This window comes from Emys orbicularis, chromosome 2, assembly GCF_028017835.1.
Source record: "Emys orbicularis isolate rEmyOrb1 chromosome 2, rEmyOrb1.hap1, whole genome shotgun sequence".
NCBI lineage: Eukaryota > Metazoa > Chordata > Testudines > Emydidae > Emys > Emys orbicularis.
In genome coordinates, this window is record NC_088684.1 from 93,994,307 (window position 1) to 94,010,784 (window position 16,478).

Consider the following 16,478-nt stretch of genomic DNA (forward strand, 5'->3'; position numbering starts at 1 on the left):
ACAAAGGCACACTGAGGGATCAGTATAATCAAATGAACCATCAGGATTATCACCTCTATCACCTAGATAAGCAGCCATCCTTTGGCAGGAAAAAGGGTATAAACAAAGTATTTACAATTCACCTGAAGGACAGTTAGCAGCTCACATACGCCATAGAATTGCCTGACCCCATGACCCAGCAAAGACTTTTCCAGTACAAAGGGTCAGAGTATAAAAAGGAGAGACAGTGACCTACTCATCACCTTCTTTCCCCCCCCCCGTCCCCGCTCATGGCACCTACAATGCTTGAAAGAACAAAGGAAACTTTTGGAACCACAGAAAGGGATCCTAGCTGGCAGGCTTTCCAGCTGGCTCAGACTGCTGAAAGGTTTTGGGCGAGAGCCACCTTTTTACGTATTAGCCTTGGTAAAATTTAGGTATGCTTGTGCGTTTATCTTTATATTTCTTTTGTAAACAACTCTGACTTATATGCCTTTTCACTTATAATCACTTAAAATCTATCCTTCTCTAGTTACTAAAGTTGTTTTACTGTTTTGTCACAACCAGTGTGTTTGATTGAAGTGTTTGGGAAGCCTCCACTGGAGACAACCTGGCTGGTGCATGTTCATTACCCTTTGATGGAATGACAAACTGATTTATGAGCTTGTACAGTCCAGTTGGCTACTGAATGGTACAAGACATACTTTTCTGGAGGGCAAGGCTGGGACTGAGGGGTATGTAGGTGTTGCCTTCTATCTATTCATGGATGGCTGGGCATAGTATTCATGTACTCAGCTGTGAGTGACTCTGCATGCTGGTGGCTGTGAGTGATCAGCATCTGGAGAGGTTTGTTGTCCACTAGCAAAGCAGTGTAAAAAGCATCCTAGGCTGGAGCATCCATGGGCACAGCAGTTCAGATTGCACGCTGGGGAATATCACAAGCCTTTAACCTTTCTCTGCTGTTCTTTGGGCCTTCTTTGTATACCTCAGTACACAGTGTGAATGGAGTAACTCCAGCAATTGAATTAAAACACACTAGGAGGTTCTTCAGGATAAAGCGGTCACTGAGTGTTTTCTCATGCTACCAGGAGCTAGGATTTGAACACAGACTGCTGTACTTTATGTGTAGTTCCAAACTCTGTAAAAGTGTGCATGATTGGTAGTCTGAACAACCAGGACACAGGCAAGCAAGTGTTGGAAATGAGCCTCTAAAGTAAATTTGTTCTGACATGGAATAAGCAGAGCCTTGGGAGTCTGGACAATCACTTAAATTTAGCAGTGTGCTTTTCCTGTGACAGTAATACTTGCTAGAAGATTTCATGGTATTATGCCATAACAACATAACGGCTTCCAGAAAAAGTTTATTGCATACCTAGAGGATGACATGTCTACACAGCAAAGAAAAACCTGCAGTTGTTCCATGCCAGCCGACTTGGGCTTGGGCTGCAGGGTTGTTTCATTGCTGGGTAAACTTCCAGGAGCAGGCTGGAACCCAAACTCTGGGACCCTCCCACCACACAGGGTCCTAGAGCCCAGAAGTATTTTTCTTTACTGTGTAGACATACCCGTACAGTATGCAAATAACCACAGCTGCTGTAGTGCACTTACCAATGTATTTTATACAGCTCTGTACATGTGTATAGTACCACAGATTAATTGGTGGCAATTTGACAGCAAAAGAGTTAATATCTCATTTGAAGGCTAAAACTTCCCAATGGTGCAACCTCATTATGGGGGGGGGGGGGGGGGGGGTAGACGGAAGCAGCCCTCCTGGTTTTGGAGAAAAGCTTGAATGTGAACCCTAAAACTTCAAGAAGCAGAAGGTAAATAAAAAGAACCCCACATTTATTATTTTTGTAAAATCTCTTGAGTTTGAAGATAGAAGGTAGGGTTGAAAGAGATGGAGAGAAAGGAGGATAATATGGATGCTGCTTCTGGCCTCTCTCTCAGACACTGTTCAAATTTTCTCCTTCAAAGCGAATCCGGTGCGGATTCTCACCATTGGTCCACAGCTGCAGGTTAACCAATGAGACCAATAAATGGAGTGACAGTTTTGGGAGCCAACGTTTCATTGTAGCAGAGCAATTTAATGCAGAGTGACTATGTAAAAATGGTACCTTCTTATTCCACAGATGCTACTTATATGTATTCAGAATCTGTGTACTTTCATGAAAATGGCACTTGCCACTCCTTTTAGCTCTCCAGCCCCACCATATCTATAGGATTCAGAGAGCTGGATCCCATGCTTTACAACAGAATTGCTATATAAGTTGTAACTGTGGGTCAAATTCTGCCCTCAGTTGCACAGATCCTTAAAAAAAAAAAATCAGTGAAGTTGCACAGATGTAAGTGAGTGCACAATTTTAAGACAAAGGCATTAAACAGGTCTAAGTGGGGTAAGGGCAAAATTTTGAAAGAGGATACTTTGTAATAGGTGACAATGCATGAAAAGGAGAGAACACAGATCCCAGGCTGAGTTTACAAAACTAGTAGCTTAAACAAACAGTTTGACTTTACATTGATCAAATTTGTTTTCTATGGTAAGTCATTGAGATACACCACCATTTTGGAACTCTGATGGGAAAACAAGCCAGCTGAAGATACGTTGATCTCTGCATGCAAATCTGCATATGTATTCTCTTAACTTGTTCTTCATATCTACAGCCAGTGAGTGATAGTTATCTACATTCTGTTTTCCTGGCCCAAATTTACACCTCTCTCTTGTTCCCTTTTTTCTTAGCATGATTAAACAGCAATGAAACCCAGAAGTTCAGTGTAGTAATGACATAGCAACTCTCACTGCTGCTTGCGCACTGTACATTCTTCCTGTGCCACATAAGAGCAGCCTGTTCCTTCCCCTTCCCTCCTCACCCCCTTCCTACAAGGAAGAGCATCTTCGGAGCCATGGAAAGAGACCAGTTCATGTTCTCATGACTAAGGCACACTGGATTATTTCCTTTCCAGTGCTTTGGAACCACTAAAGGGAGATGGGGGCAGCTAATTTCAACCTTTCCTTTCATCCCAGTGATGAAGGCCTGAATTCCTTTGCTTGGTCTTGGCCTGTGACAGGATGTCTCAAACATGCAAGCAGTCTGGTATTTGCTGCAGGCCTTCTTTTCCAGAATGGCTGAGAGCACACATAGTGCTGTGGAAGCAGCTTTGTAGTACTACCATAATTAAAATTTCCTTTAAAAATTGCAGACACAAGAGACTACAAATCCAGGCTGAGATCCAAATTAGAAATATAATGTCAGCACAAATCTGTCAGACTGAAATCAACAAGAGATTATGGAACATTTTGGGTTTTACTGTTTAAGCTCTTGCCAGTTGCCCAATATACCAAGTAATTCTTGTTATTCCCAGAGCGCATCATCATTAGAATCCAGACTGAAGGGCCAATACCAAAATGAAAAGAGCAAACACCAGGCATAATTATAAGTTACCATTCAATTTTAATTTAGACAAATACAAACTATCACAAGGAAAGAAATTCAGAACTCAGGCTGTCTCTTCAGTTGCAGCTCGCCTTATTTTATCTTTGACAGAGCAGTCCTCAAGCATTCCCGCTGATGGCTCTGCAGATACACAGCCCTCAGCTCCTTGGTGCTTGCAATCATTTTCTATGATACAGGTACTGAGAATAAGATATTCCCTTTAGGTGGCCTCCTTTATTAATTTCTTTTAGCCTCTCAACATGCTCTGTACTTGTGGTCCTGGGGTTAACACCAACAAGCATTCCCTTTCAGGGTCAGGAGTCCCACAGCCTCTTCCTGTGCACTGCGTAATAATTCAGGTAGGCATCTCCTCCTTGTACTCGGGAGTCCCACAGCCCTCCTGCTAGTGCTGGGTTGTAAACAGTCAGACTCTTCTTGGATCAGAAGTCCCACACCAGTAAAAAGACCAGCTTCGGGCCTCAGTCAGCTTCTATCCAGTTGGCCCCTTTTCCCACTCAGTCCTTTCATCTCTTGGATTGAGAGATCCACACACATCCTGCTCCTCTTCCTGGGAGCACCCTTTTTCAAAGGAGCTCCCATAGCCTTTTGTCAAGTCCAGGTACTCTCTACTCAATTAGCTGCCAGCCAGCCACCTAGGGTATGTCTACACTGCAATTAAACAGTCACAGATGGCCTGTGCCAGTGACTCAAGTTCGTGGGGGTCAGGCTAAGGGCTGTTTAACTGTAGTATAGACACTTGGGGTCAGGCTGGAGCCTGGGCTCTAGGACCTTGCGATGTGGGAGGGTTCCAGAGTTTGGGATACAGCCTGAGCCTGAACCTCTGCCCTGCAATTAAGCAGCCCCTTAGCCCAAGCTCTGCAAGCCCGAGTCAGCTGGCACGGGCCAGCCGCGGGTATCTAATTGCAGTGTAGACATACCTATAGACAGTTAATTACTGACAGGTGGCTGAGATGGGTTGTCCCCTTGCAGAAGCTGATCACAGATAGATTGGGCTCTGACTCCCCTTAAAAGGCCTAGCCATTTTGTGAAAATATTTTCTACTAATACAGTCCATATACTATATATTGTAACATCAGTCCCTACATCAAGACCCTTGATGCACTGAAGCTTAACAACATGAGGCAACATCCTTAACTCTGATTTATTTATTTAGCTTGTGCTGGTGTATTTTATAATCTTTTGAGGCCAGATCCACAGCTGGTGTAAATCAGCAGAGCTCCATTGATTTCACTGGCGCTATATTGATTTACATCAGCTGAGGATCAGGCCCATAGTGTTTACTTAAAAGTTATCTTAATAATGTTTCGGGTGTAATTATAATATTAGAATTATTGTAACAATTGTATTATACAAATACCAAAAATATAGACCAAATTAAAAGTAACCTGCTTAGGTGCTGGAACTAGAGGTGCTGCCACATCCCTCTGGCTTGAAGTGAATTCCTTTATATACAGGGTTTACAGTTTGGTTCAATGGCTCTCAGCACCCCCACTATACAAATTGTTCCAGCACCCCTGATAACCTGTAAACGACAACAAAAATTAGAGGTACTTTAGTGAAGTATGCTGGAATCTAATGAAAATGCAGAATGTCAACTTGAATCACTATTTCCTATCCAGTATGAATTTCAAGAGACATAAGTGGAAATTAAAGAGAAGCTAACCCACAACAGATGTTAGCAAGGCTTTTTTCACTTTGAACATAATAAACATATGGAATGGCTTATCAGGCACTATTGCTGAGGCAAAACACAAGGATCATTCAAGAAACAATTAGGTGCTGTTCTAAAGAAATGGAGTACTTAACATGGATGAGCCCTGATGGGCCAATAGTCCTGATGGGTAAATCCCTCCAACTAAAACATTTTATGTTCCTCTATTCATTTGAATGTAAATATTGCTTCAGTAACACCTACTTCAAGGCTTGGTGGGGAGACTGTTTCACTTTCTCTCTCTTTTTATTCTTCTGAGAGAGAGAGTTTGTTGTTTTCTCTTTTAAGATTGCAGAATGTCCACAACGTGATTTTTAACCCCAGCTATCACCAACAGACAGAGACACTGAGGTTCTGGGATGGCAATTTATGAGTTGAGTATTTAATTCATCTCATTCTTTTAATTTGAATAAAGAGTTACTGTGTCAGGGAAAACTGACAAAAGGTTAATTTATGTCAGCACAGCTAATTCTTAACAATGCCCTACCAATTAAAGAATAAGTGCTTCAGTCATTCTCTCTCTCTCTCTCTCTTCTTGCTCCAAGCATCAACTGCCTTGTCTCACATTTCCTAGCCATCTCACAGTAGTGAGGATAGCGGTGTATGCAGGATATTGTGTACATGGAGACCACAAGTATTACAGAATTTCTCGTGTGTAGTGAAAGCAGCTTAAAGTAGTGTCATCTTCTAGCAGGGACACAGCAGTCTCGGAGCAAAAGTTTAATGCAAGAGCTGAGATGATAAAGCAGTGTCCTGAGTTCTGAAATGTTTTGATTCTAGGATACCAGCACAAACAGTGGAAGAACAATGCTAAGGTTTGACCAGAATTGAATATCAGGGAGGCAGGTAGGTTTGGATGAATCTTCCTAAGAACAGAGGGTCATAAGCAAACACATTGGGCTTCATTCTCCATTGCCTTTCCCATTGATAAGTTATTTTGCCCAGATCTACTTGGGCACCTATGTCCCGGCATTCACCTGGGATGTTGGAGACCCATGTTCAACTCCCCCCTCTGCTTTATGGGGTGAAAGGATTTGAATAGGGCTCTCCCAAACCTCTCAGGAGATTGCTCTAATCACTTGCCTATTGAATACTCTGGTGCGAGGCTTGTCTCTCCTATTGTCACTGTACCACTTCAGATAAATAGAGGCATTGGGCCAATGAGAATGAGAGAGAGACTATAGCCTGGTGGTTATGGCGCCCATGTGGGAGGTGGAAGACCCAGTCCTTCTGCTCTGATGACTCTCTAATTATGTATACAGAGTTCAACAGCTTCAACAGGAGAGCCTGTGAAAGCTTTACACCACAATATCCCATAGCTCAGTAGTTGGAGCACACTTCTCAGAGGTGAGACCCCTGTTCAAATCTTTCTCCTGCTCAGGTAGAATGGGAAATTGAATCCTGGTCTCCACACCACAGGAAAGTGCTCTAACCACTAGGCTAAAAATTATAAGATGGGCACCACCACAACCATTCTGGATTGCTAGCAGAGATGGACTGTAGAGAGGTACCTATATCCATGAGACAGGTGGAAAACCAAAAAACAACAACCCAACCCCCATATATGGGTGCATAGTGACATATAACAGATGTGGCATATTCAAAGAGAAAAAAGTGCAAGTAATAAATTTGTCCTTGAAGTCAGGCAGTAACAACCTAATTTTCATATAACAGTAGCGTTCACTTTTAATGAGTATATGTCACACTACCTTTCTGTATACTGTAAAAGGAAAACATTTAGGTATTACCTTTTGTGCACTCATTTCTTTTTTTCCCACCTTTCTTTTCTCACTCTCTCAGTGAGGATAACTAATAGATTGGCCAATGGGACATTGCTTTAAAAGTAGTAAGGTAAAAAGAAGATTCGTCCTTTATAGGAAGAAGAAGAAGATCTTTACTTACACAAGCTGGAATAAAAAAAGATTACCAGGCCTACTGGTCTTCATATTTCATGGCATAAGTAGATCACCAGCTGGTGTAAGGAAGAAATTTTCCTCTATGGTATAGTACTGCACAGTGAGGTGCATAACAGAGTAGGGAGGTAGTGGTAGATTAAGGTTAATTTTTTCTCTGAAGCATCTGGCATTGACTCCAGTCAGAGGCAGGATACCTGATTAGAAGGAGCATTAGTCTTTTGCAGAAGTACATGTCTTATGTTCTTGTTCCCACTGGTTCTAGAGTGAGGGGTGGTAAAGTTATAGTCCCATCCTGGTTCATTGTTGAAATATTATCTAATAAACCTGATGGAAACTCTGTTTCTGAAAAATTTTATGGTCTGTCAGTTTTCTCCCTGGACGTATAAAGAGTCTGTTTAAAATGCCCCTGTGAGCGATAGCTCCCATATGCTGCTAAGCTATCTCCCACAGTTGATGGTATAGGTTTATCTTCTCAAAATAGTAAAGAAGAAACACAATGTGCTCCAGTGCCTGCCCAACCACACAGTCATAAAATGTCTCTTCCAAATTGGCTTTAACCTCATATTGGGTTACCCAGAATTAAAATTTTGAAGTATAAATTCCATGCACACCTGAGCACATCCTTTGAGAGAAATTGGGAGCTTTTTGAGCTGTAACAGGAAGTTTCACAGCATCTTGTCAGTCTGTTAATAAAGGCTTCTTGAGAATATTCAGATACATCTGCAGCAAATAATAAAAGGGGGAGCAAGTCATTTCTATGAATGAGATTTTTTCTAGCAGGGAGATGGTTAAGTCAGGCTGCCTTCCCAGAGCTCCTTAATGGTGTTTCAAATCAATCAGACATTTATTTTAAAGTCTTGGTTTAAATCCACAGGGACATTTATTCCCTCTTGTGTGGTGACGTGAAGAAATAGTGAAGAGAGATTATGGGAAGTGCTAAATCCACACAGCATAACCTTAAATATATGATAATTGTTTTAGTACCTTGAAATCCAGGAAAATTGTATTCATTGAAGCAAAAATTGATTTCTCTGGTTCTAGCAAATGCTAACAGGTTGTCTGTGTCAAGGGCTAGGCAATGACCTCTTATTGCACCCAAAAGGCTCACCTCTTGCAAAGACAGCATACATCTTTATAATCATCTTAGTTTAGAGAATCAGAGTTTAAAGCAAGTGTGTCTGGTAGGTAGGGTGCTAACTAGAAACTTAGGAGACAGGTTCAATTTCTTGCTCTGTCATATATTTCTTGTGTTACCTTGGGTAAATCACTTAGTCTCTGAGCCTCAGTTTTGTAATCTGTGAAATGGGATAATAGTACTGTTCTACCTCACAGGGGTATTGTGAGGATAAATACATCACAAATCGTGACGTGCTCAGATCCTGTAGTGATGAGGGCCTTTAAAGTACCTTAGATAGAAAATGAATAGGCTGAGCAATCTTGTCTTGTACCCCAAGAGAGTCCTGCATTCTGGCTGGTAACCTGTAACTGAGTCAATCAGTTCTGTTTAGAATAACTAAATCCATTTAAACTCTCCTTAAAAACCTAGATTCAAAACACTTTAAGTGGAGACAGGCAATTCAATATTAGCAAATGCTTTCACAGAATCCGTGGAAATGAAGCAGGTAATGAAACTATGTGTTGGGGGGAGGGAGGGATGGATAATGGGAGGTGAGAGGGGGAGGGAACAGCCTCATATATCTGTAGGCAAAAATGCCAGTGGCAGAGTCAGGGCTAGAACCCAGGACTCCTAACTCCCATTTCAGTGCACTAACCACTATGTAACCCTTCCTGTTAACATACATTATATACCATGGATTCAAAAAACAAAAACTCACAAAACCAAAAATAAATAAATACACCCATCTCATAGTCTCATTAATTTAGAAAAACATACACCTTGCTCAAACAGATACTTTTACCATTCCTGGGATTTTTGTTTACCTTGGAACTATTCAGTAAGTCTCTTGTGCTAATGTGGATTTAACTGTTTTATTTGTTACAGACCTCTCTAAGTATGTAATGTACAAGCCTGGTTCAGCAGTACTGTGTGATACAAATAATAAAGATGCCTTAGCGTTAGCCCTGCTGTATTGTAATAAAGTGTTACAAAATATGTTCATTTTTAATGGTTTCATTTCTGGGATTATGTCTGCCCAAGGCAAGAGAAAATATGGCATATGCAGTCTGGTGTACCAATACATTTATTCAGAGTGCATGCAAATCAACAGAGAATCTCTCATAAACCACAGAGTTGAGCTGATAGTTAATGACAATAAATGCTGATAACCCAATGATGAAAAACATACCATGCCTAATTAATAGGCTGTAACAGTTTCAGGAAATCTGACAGCCTTGAAAAGAATCTTCATCCTTAGGAAACTGTCTGTTTAAAACAGGTTGGCAGGAGTCCAATGTGTGTGAGTCCACTCTAGTGTGAATGAGAAGGGGTTCTGGCAGCAAGATTGTGGAGTGGGCTAGGACTCTTGTTTGATGCAATCATCAACCCACCCTATCTCCCTGTAGGTAACCCTCTCTGATCTCCAGTATGTGTTCCTTTCAGTCAGTACTAATTCCAGACCCAACATGCAGGAGAGGGGAAAGGTGGGTTAAATGAGAAGGCACATCTTCACGTAAGACACTGGCAGGAAGCTGGTGAGAGTAGGAAGACCAAAGGAGCACAGAAGCCAGGAGATGGGGCCAAGCAGATCAGTGCATTTTGGGGTACAGAGATTTCCAGCAAGGGTACCAGAGCTGGGGAGGGGGCTGGACCTGGTGGAGAGCTAGGAGGAGGGATCAGCAGCTGGGAGAGCATTAGGGTGACTGATGAGGAGAGATGAAAGGCGCTCAGGCAAGTCCCTCAATGCAGTTCATGTTAGAAAGCGGAAAAAAGTCATTGTGGGGAAATCTTTCAAACTTATAGACTTAACATACCTTTCCTTATTCTGTTCTTCAGAATATTTCTTGCAATATCGGTTAACTCACTTCCCAGCTTACTGTGCCCTACTACTTGGCTCTGAAGTGAAGTCGTATTGGGAGAGATTCATCCCTATGCTGAAGGGGGTGCACAGGCTTGGTATTGGCTATCTGCACATGGGGTGGACCTTACACGTAGTGAAAAAGAAATCAAATTCATAGACTCATAGATTCCAAAGTCAGAAGGGACCATTGTGATCCTCTAGTCTGACCTACTGTATAACACAGACCATAGAACTGCCCCAGAATAATTGCTAGAGCAGATCTTTTAGAGAAACATCTAATCTTGATTTAAAAATTTCCAGTGATAGACAATTCACCACAACCCTTGGTAAATTGTTCCAATGATTAATTACTCTCACTGTTAAAAATGTGTACCTTATTTCCAGTCTGAATTTGTCTAGCTTTAACTTCCAGCCATTGGATCATTTTATACCTTTCTCTGCTAGATTGAAGAGTCCATTATTAAATATTTGTTCCCCAAATAGATACTAATAAACTGTAATCAAGTCACCCCTTAACCATCTCTTTGTTAAGCTAAGTGGACTGAGCTCCTTGAGTCTATCACTGTAAAGGCATGCTTTCTAATCCTTTAATCATTCTTGTGGCTGTACTCTGAACCCTCTCTAATTTATGAGTATCCTTCTTGAATTGTGGGTTCCAGAACTGGGCACAGTATTTCAACAGTGGTAACACCAGTGCCAAATACAGAGGAAAAATAACCTTTCTACTCCTATTCAAGATTCCCCTGTTTATGCATCCCTGGAGAGCATTAGCTCTTTTGCCCATGGCATCACACAGGAAGCTCATTTCAATTCATTAAAATATATACAGACTTGTGTAACAAATATGAGTCCAGGATCAAGTGAAAGAATAAGCTTGATTGGGAGGGGAAGTTATATGCTAGACAAACATCTCAGCTAACAGCAAACAGTACCAAAATGCCCAAGCCTATACACATCAGCCAATTGCTTCCACTCATTCCCATGTGATCATTTCTGACCTGGAATAGCTCCTACTGTATCAACTCACACACACAGGTCTTGTTAGGTTAGTGGAGGTGAGTGTGCTGAGGAGTTTGATCCTTACTGCATGATAATTAGCAAGGGATGATTCTCAAAAGGTCTGGTGTTTCATTGCCTGGAACTTATCAAAATCTAGTCTGTCAAGAAACCTTATCTAATGAGATTCCTAGTCCTTCCTGATTCATTTGGGTTAAAAATACTGTGAGAGCAGCTTTCCTCACTTTATTCCAAATATTGCAAGCAAAATTGTTGATAGTAGTTGTGACACTGCACCTCATGTGCATAGTAATATTATTATGATATGATTATGATCTAATTATGATATATTTTATCATAGCTAAAGATAGGTCATGTGTGGTGTCATTGGAAACGTTATGATTTGCTGAATATGATTATCCTATTTGTATGCATGTATTGTTTTTGTAGCTGAAGTTATGAATATTGACTATGTTTCTGTATTTCAAATGTAGTTACACCTGGGTAATGCCCACTACACAAGATGCTTTCAGTCTAGATAGTGGGTGGGCAAGGGCCTATTCAGGGTAATGGGCTATTAGGAAAAACAATAGGCCTTAGGAGAAGCTTATCTCCCACCTGGGGAGCCTTCCTGAGAATGCTACAGACAGCCTCCTAGTAATGGCTGATGTGACTCTACAAGGACATGTGATCAAACCACATGATGCTGGACTCCATCTTGGGATGTCAGTATTTTTCCAAAGACTGGTCTGGGAACCAAGCTTTGAAACAAAGGGTTCCCGCCCCATGCAAAAGCTATATAAGGCAGCGAGTGACATCATCTGGTATTCTTCACTCCCTACACAAGAAGACTCTTGAAAACACCTGACAAACAAAGACTGAATTGGGGGAAGTGTTGGACCCAGGCTAAAGGGATTTCTAGCCTGTGAATGAAACACCTGGGGATTCCAAGCTTGCCCCTTAAGAATCTGCAACCTGCTTGCATCATTTCTTAGGGTGAGAATCTCTTAGGGTGTTATTGATATCCAATCTATTTAGTATATTGAGCCTGGTTTTCTTTTTTTGTTTATTTGCTAGGTAATCTGCTTTGATCTGTTTGCTATCACTTATAATCACTTAAAAGTTATCTTTTGTAGTTAATAAACTTGTTTTTGCTTTATCTAAACCAGTGAGTTGGAATGAAGTGTATGGGAATCTTAGCTCAAGGGGAAAAGGCTGTTGCATATTCCTCTCCATATTGAGGGAGGGGGGCAAATTTTATGAGCTTATGCTGTACAGTTCCCTGTGAAGCACAAGACAGTATAATTTGAGGTTTATACTCCAGAGGAGATGTGTGCCTGAGGAGCTGGGAGTTGCCTTAGCTGTAGCCTTCCTGTGCAGGGGCTGGTCAGAGAGCTTGCATGTAACTGCAGCTGGGTGTGTCCCTACCTATATGAATGCTGGTGAAAGTGCAGGCTGGAGGGCTTTGCAGCTTGTCATAGCAGTACAGTGTGAGAGGGAGCCCAGGCTAGTGGGTGATGCCGCTCAGTGTACCCCTGTTCCAGGTGGCACCCATCACAGTAGTCACTAAAGAGATGTGTTTTTTCTGGCTGTTTTAACAGGTGGCTGTATGTCTCACTGTGATTAATATGTAGAGGTTCACACAAGGATGGATATTTTACAGGCTATCAGGACAGGTGATCTAGCATAGATTTCACAGAATTTCTACTTCTGCTCGTAGAGAAACCTGGAAAGTCAGAGGGCAACACTTCTTTCCCTTTAAGGCAAAATTTTTCAAACCCAATTTTTGGAATGTTGTTTTGAGGCACAGACTGGTGTTTTATCCATACCCCCTTTCATCATAACCACCCACAACACTTGGGTGTCATGGTGCTCTGCATTAATATAAATCAAGTGTAACTCCACTGATGTAAACAAAGTTATACTGGTATAAAACCAATACTTGTGAGATCAGAACCATGCCCCTATTTACAAGCAGGTAATGATCTAATTGCACACCTCAGTGGACCAGTATGACTGGTTCCCTTCCATAAACAGGAGAGAGGGGCTAAACTGGGTTGTGGGTGCTCAAAAGTCCTGACCCAAAGTCCCCTAATATTAATGCAGAGCTCATCTGACTGTAATGGACTTTGGATCAGGCCCATAGGCATCTGAGCTATAAAGAATAGAGGGCCAACAAAGCATTTTAACTATCTACTGTCTCTGGAAAGCATAATTAAAAGCAAGGTCTTAAAATAGAACTTATAAAAATGAAAAACAAAGAGTTTATATGTTCCAATTATTTTAAATTCTAATATCTATGACAGAGACATAGTGACATGGCATGGAACTTTTATTGGTAATACATTACCTTGAACATGATACGTTCTTACTTTCTTTTACCCAAACTTTGCACACATTATCACTATGTTAACCTTTGAACCTTTTGCACTTTCAAGTTCTGTGGTTTTTATTTTAAACCTTGTCACAAGTTTCTTGTCAATGCAGGAAAAGAAATAATATGCTTCACAGGTGGGAGAGTCTAAGTTACACACTGCATCCTCGAGAGGGATGAGCAGTTGCTGTAGGCAAATATTTGTTTGCACCTGAACAGCACTTCAAGTGAAGTGTGGGGCTTGGCTAAGCACGTTTAACTCAAAACCAGCTTTTTTTTACTTTTGCTGGATTGACTTCTTCTACAGCTGCAGAATAAACTGACTTGCTATAAATGTTAGCTAATGACTTTGGCAGCTAGCATGATGAAGAGAACTCTCACAATCATCATGGTAGGAACTATAACAACTTTTGAATGTAAAAATCTACTTGGAAATTTAAATATAGAGAAATGCTAGTACTTAAACTCGAGGATACAGACTCGATTGGTCTGTCTCATGACCTCCAGTTTCCTACAACGCCAAGTGTTTTATATCCTGCAGTAGCAAAAGAATAATGTTGAAGTGGGACCTGTTACGATAAACAGGTTCTGAACTTAGCCTACACATAAAAAATCTTTTAAACATCTTTCTTGATCCAGAACAAACAATAACCCAAATCAGTTAAATGAGGGCTAAATGACTCATCTCACCTCAGTCATTTGAAATCATTAATCAGCCCCCCCCCCCCCCTCAAATCATAAGTTTGGCTTAAAATCATAAGATTACTGGGGGGAAAAAGAAGGTTTGGGTCCTTCTCCTTTCCTTTTGATTTCTGTGTCTATAGCATGCACTCTAAGCCACTGGTTATATACGGCCCACAATATGTTACCTGGGCAAGGGGCAAGATGGCAGGGCAGTGGCAGCCCGGACCCCGACCCAACCCACGCTGTGCAGGGCTGGCCTGCAGCCCCTGACTCCAGACCTCCGCCTTGTGATGCAGGCCAGCCTTTAGCACACAACTGAGCTGGGCCACAGCTGTGTGCTAATTGGGCTGCATGTGGCCCACGGGTTGAGAACCGCTGCTGTAAGCTATCAAGCTTTTCTCTGCAACTATGAGGGCTAAAAACTTACTTATATATCAAATAAAAAGCTGAGGTTTCTCATGCAATAATGTGATTCCAGCAGATGGGACTCTGAGAACGCCCCCAAATTCGTGTGATAAAATTATGAAAGATGGCAATGCTGTTACACAGTCAATATGGCAGCTCTTCCATTAAGGCCTAAGCTAAGATTGATTGCTGGGATTTGTTTATCATTGTGGATGTGCACCGTCGTTCTGATCTGCCTTCCTGTTTTGTTTGTATAGCCAAGCAAATTGGGCCTCTCCCAGATTGGGACTCAAAACCCACCTGCTAGCAAGATTGAAGCATCCAGGTCAAAAAGAAGACCTACAGGCCAAAACAAAACTGCTTAAACAAATGTTATAGTTCGCCATTTTTGACTGTGTTCACTCAACCTCACAGAGCAGGAACAGGGGTATACCTACATTATAGCTGGAAGGTGTAATTTCCAGATGGAGGAGGTTATACCCAGACAAGCTCAATCAGAAGCTCAATCAGGCTAAAAATAGAGCGTAGGTGCAGCAGCATGAGGGGTTAGCCACGCCAAGTATGATCCCATCCGAGAGCATAGGTATGTTCTTGGGTGGCTAGCTCTGCCCACTGCTTGTGCTGCCATGGCTATACTTGTATGTCTGAGCTAGCATGCTACAAATACCGTATTGTCAGTGGCACTGCAGTGACCAGACTCTATTGCGATGTTTATATTGTGACTGATGCTGTGGGATATAAAAGGAATATATGTTAATAGCTAATAGATAACCTGCCTATGAGAGAACACTCAAGAACATTGCTCATAGGTTTTTCTAGAGCCAATAGAAGTTGTTGTGCACTGTAAATAGCTTCCAATGTACATTTCTTTACTAGGAGCTCTTAACAGTCATGCTGAATGACTGTCATAAAACATCACCATGTATTGTAGATACAGACTAACACGGCTACCCGCTGATACATGTATTGATGTGATTCTATGGTCCAAAATATACAATGAAAGCAGAGGCACATCTTACTATGAGGATTTGGTGTCCCTGTGACCATTTGTCTCAACATATCTGTTGTTGCCTCATCTGAGCTCCTCTGCACAGTTATGCACATGCACTTTTTGACCCTGGGCTAGATTCTAAACTTGGATGCTGCACACTCAGAATCCACTGGGACATATGAGCTTGAAAATGTGAGAAGCCATTAACTACATGCAGAGGTGCTACTGCATAGACAGTGTCTCAAAGCTGAGCAAGTGTGCAAAATTGTGCATACACAAGTGGGTCTGAAAATCAAGCCCCAAAACTCCTCCCTTGAAACTTCCTGTACAATGGAAGAGGCCACAACAGAGGTTCTCTCTCACTTTCTTTCTGATGGGAGGGAATGGGTTAATTCTCCACTTTCTTTCCTATTGCCTGGAAGCTTCAAGGGACAAGGAAGGATCCTGGAATTTTGACTCTTTACATGGAACTCCCTGTATTGGCTCACAGGTGTCAGGCAGTGAAGCAGGAATGCTTGTATGTTTAGAACTCTTCTCACTCTGACTGAGCTCAAACAGAGCAGGGAAGCTTACATCAAATTGATGAATTCCTCACAGCTCCTAGATGGAGTCTTAAAGAGCAGCATGACCTTCTAGTGCCAAAAATGGAATACTAGTGTTTTAACCCATTCTAGATAACAGTCTGCATTGCTAAGACCAATCTCAATTCTGACTGTAAATTTATGTATATTGTATGTCTGTCTATCCAGATTCCTATATTGGCATGGACAATTTTCTTATCCCTCGAAAACAAGGGATTACATTTAATACTGCCACTGCACTTTACATTCTACAAGTTGCTTTATTTGGATTATATATTAGCAGTGCTGAAAGCCATTTTCATCCCTAAAGTTAAGATTCAGTCAATTCTTCTATTTTGATCTCTGCTACATGACACCAATTAACCACCGCAGCATAAAACAGCTGACAATCAAACATTTTCGGCCTTG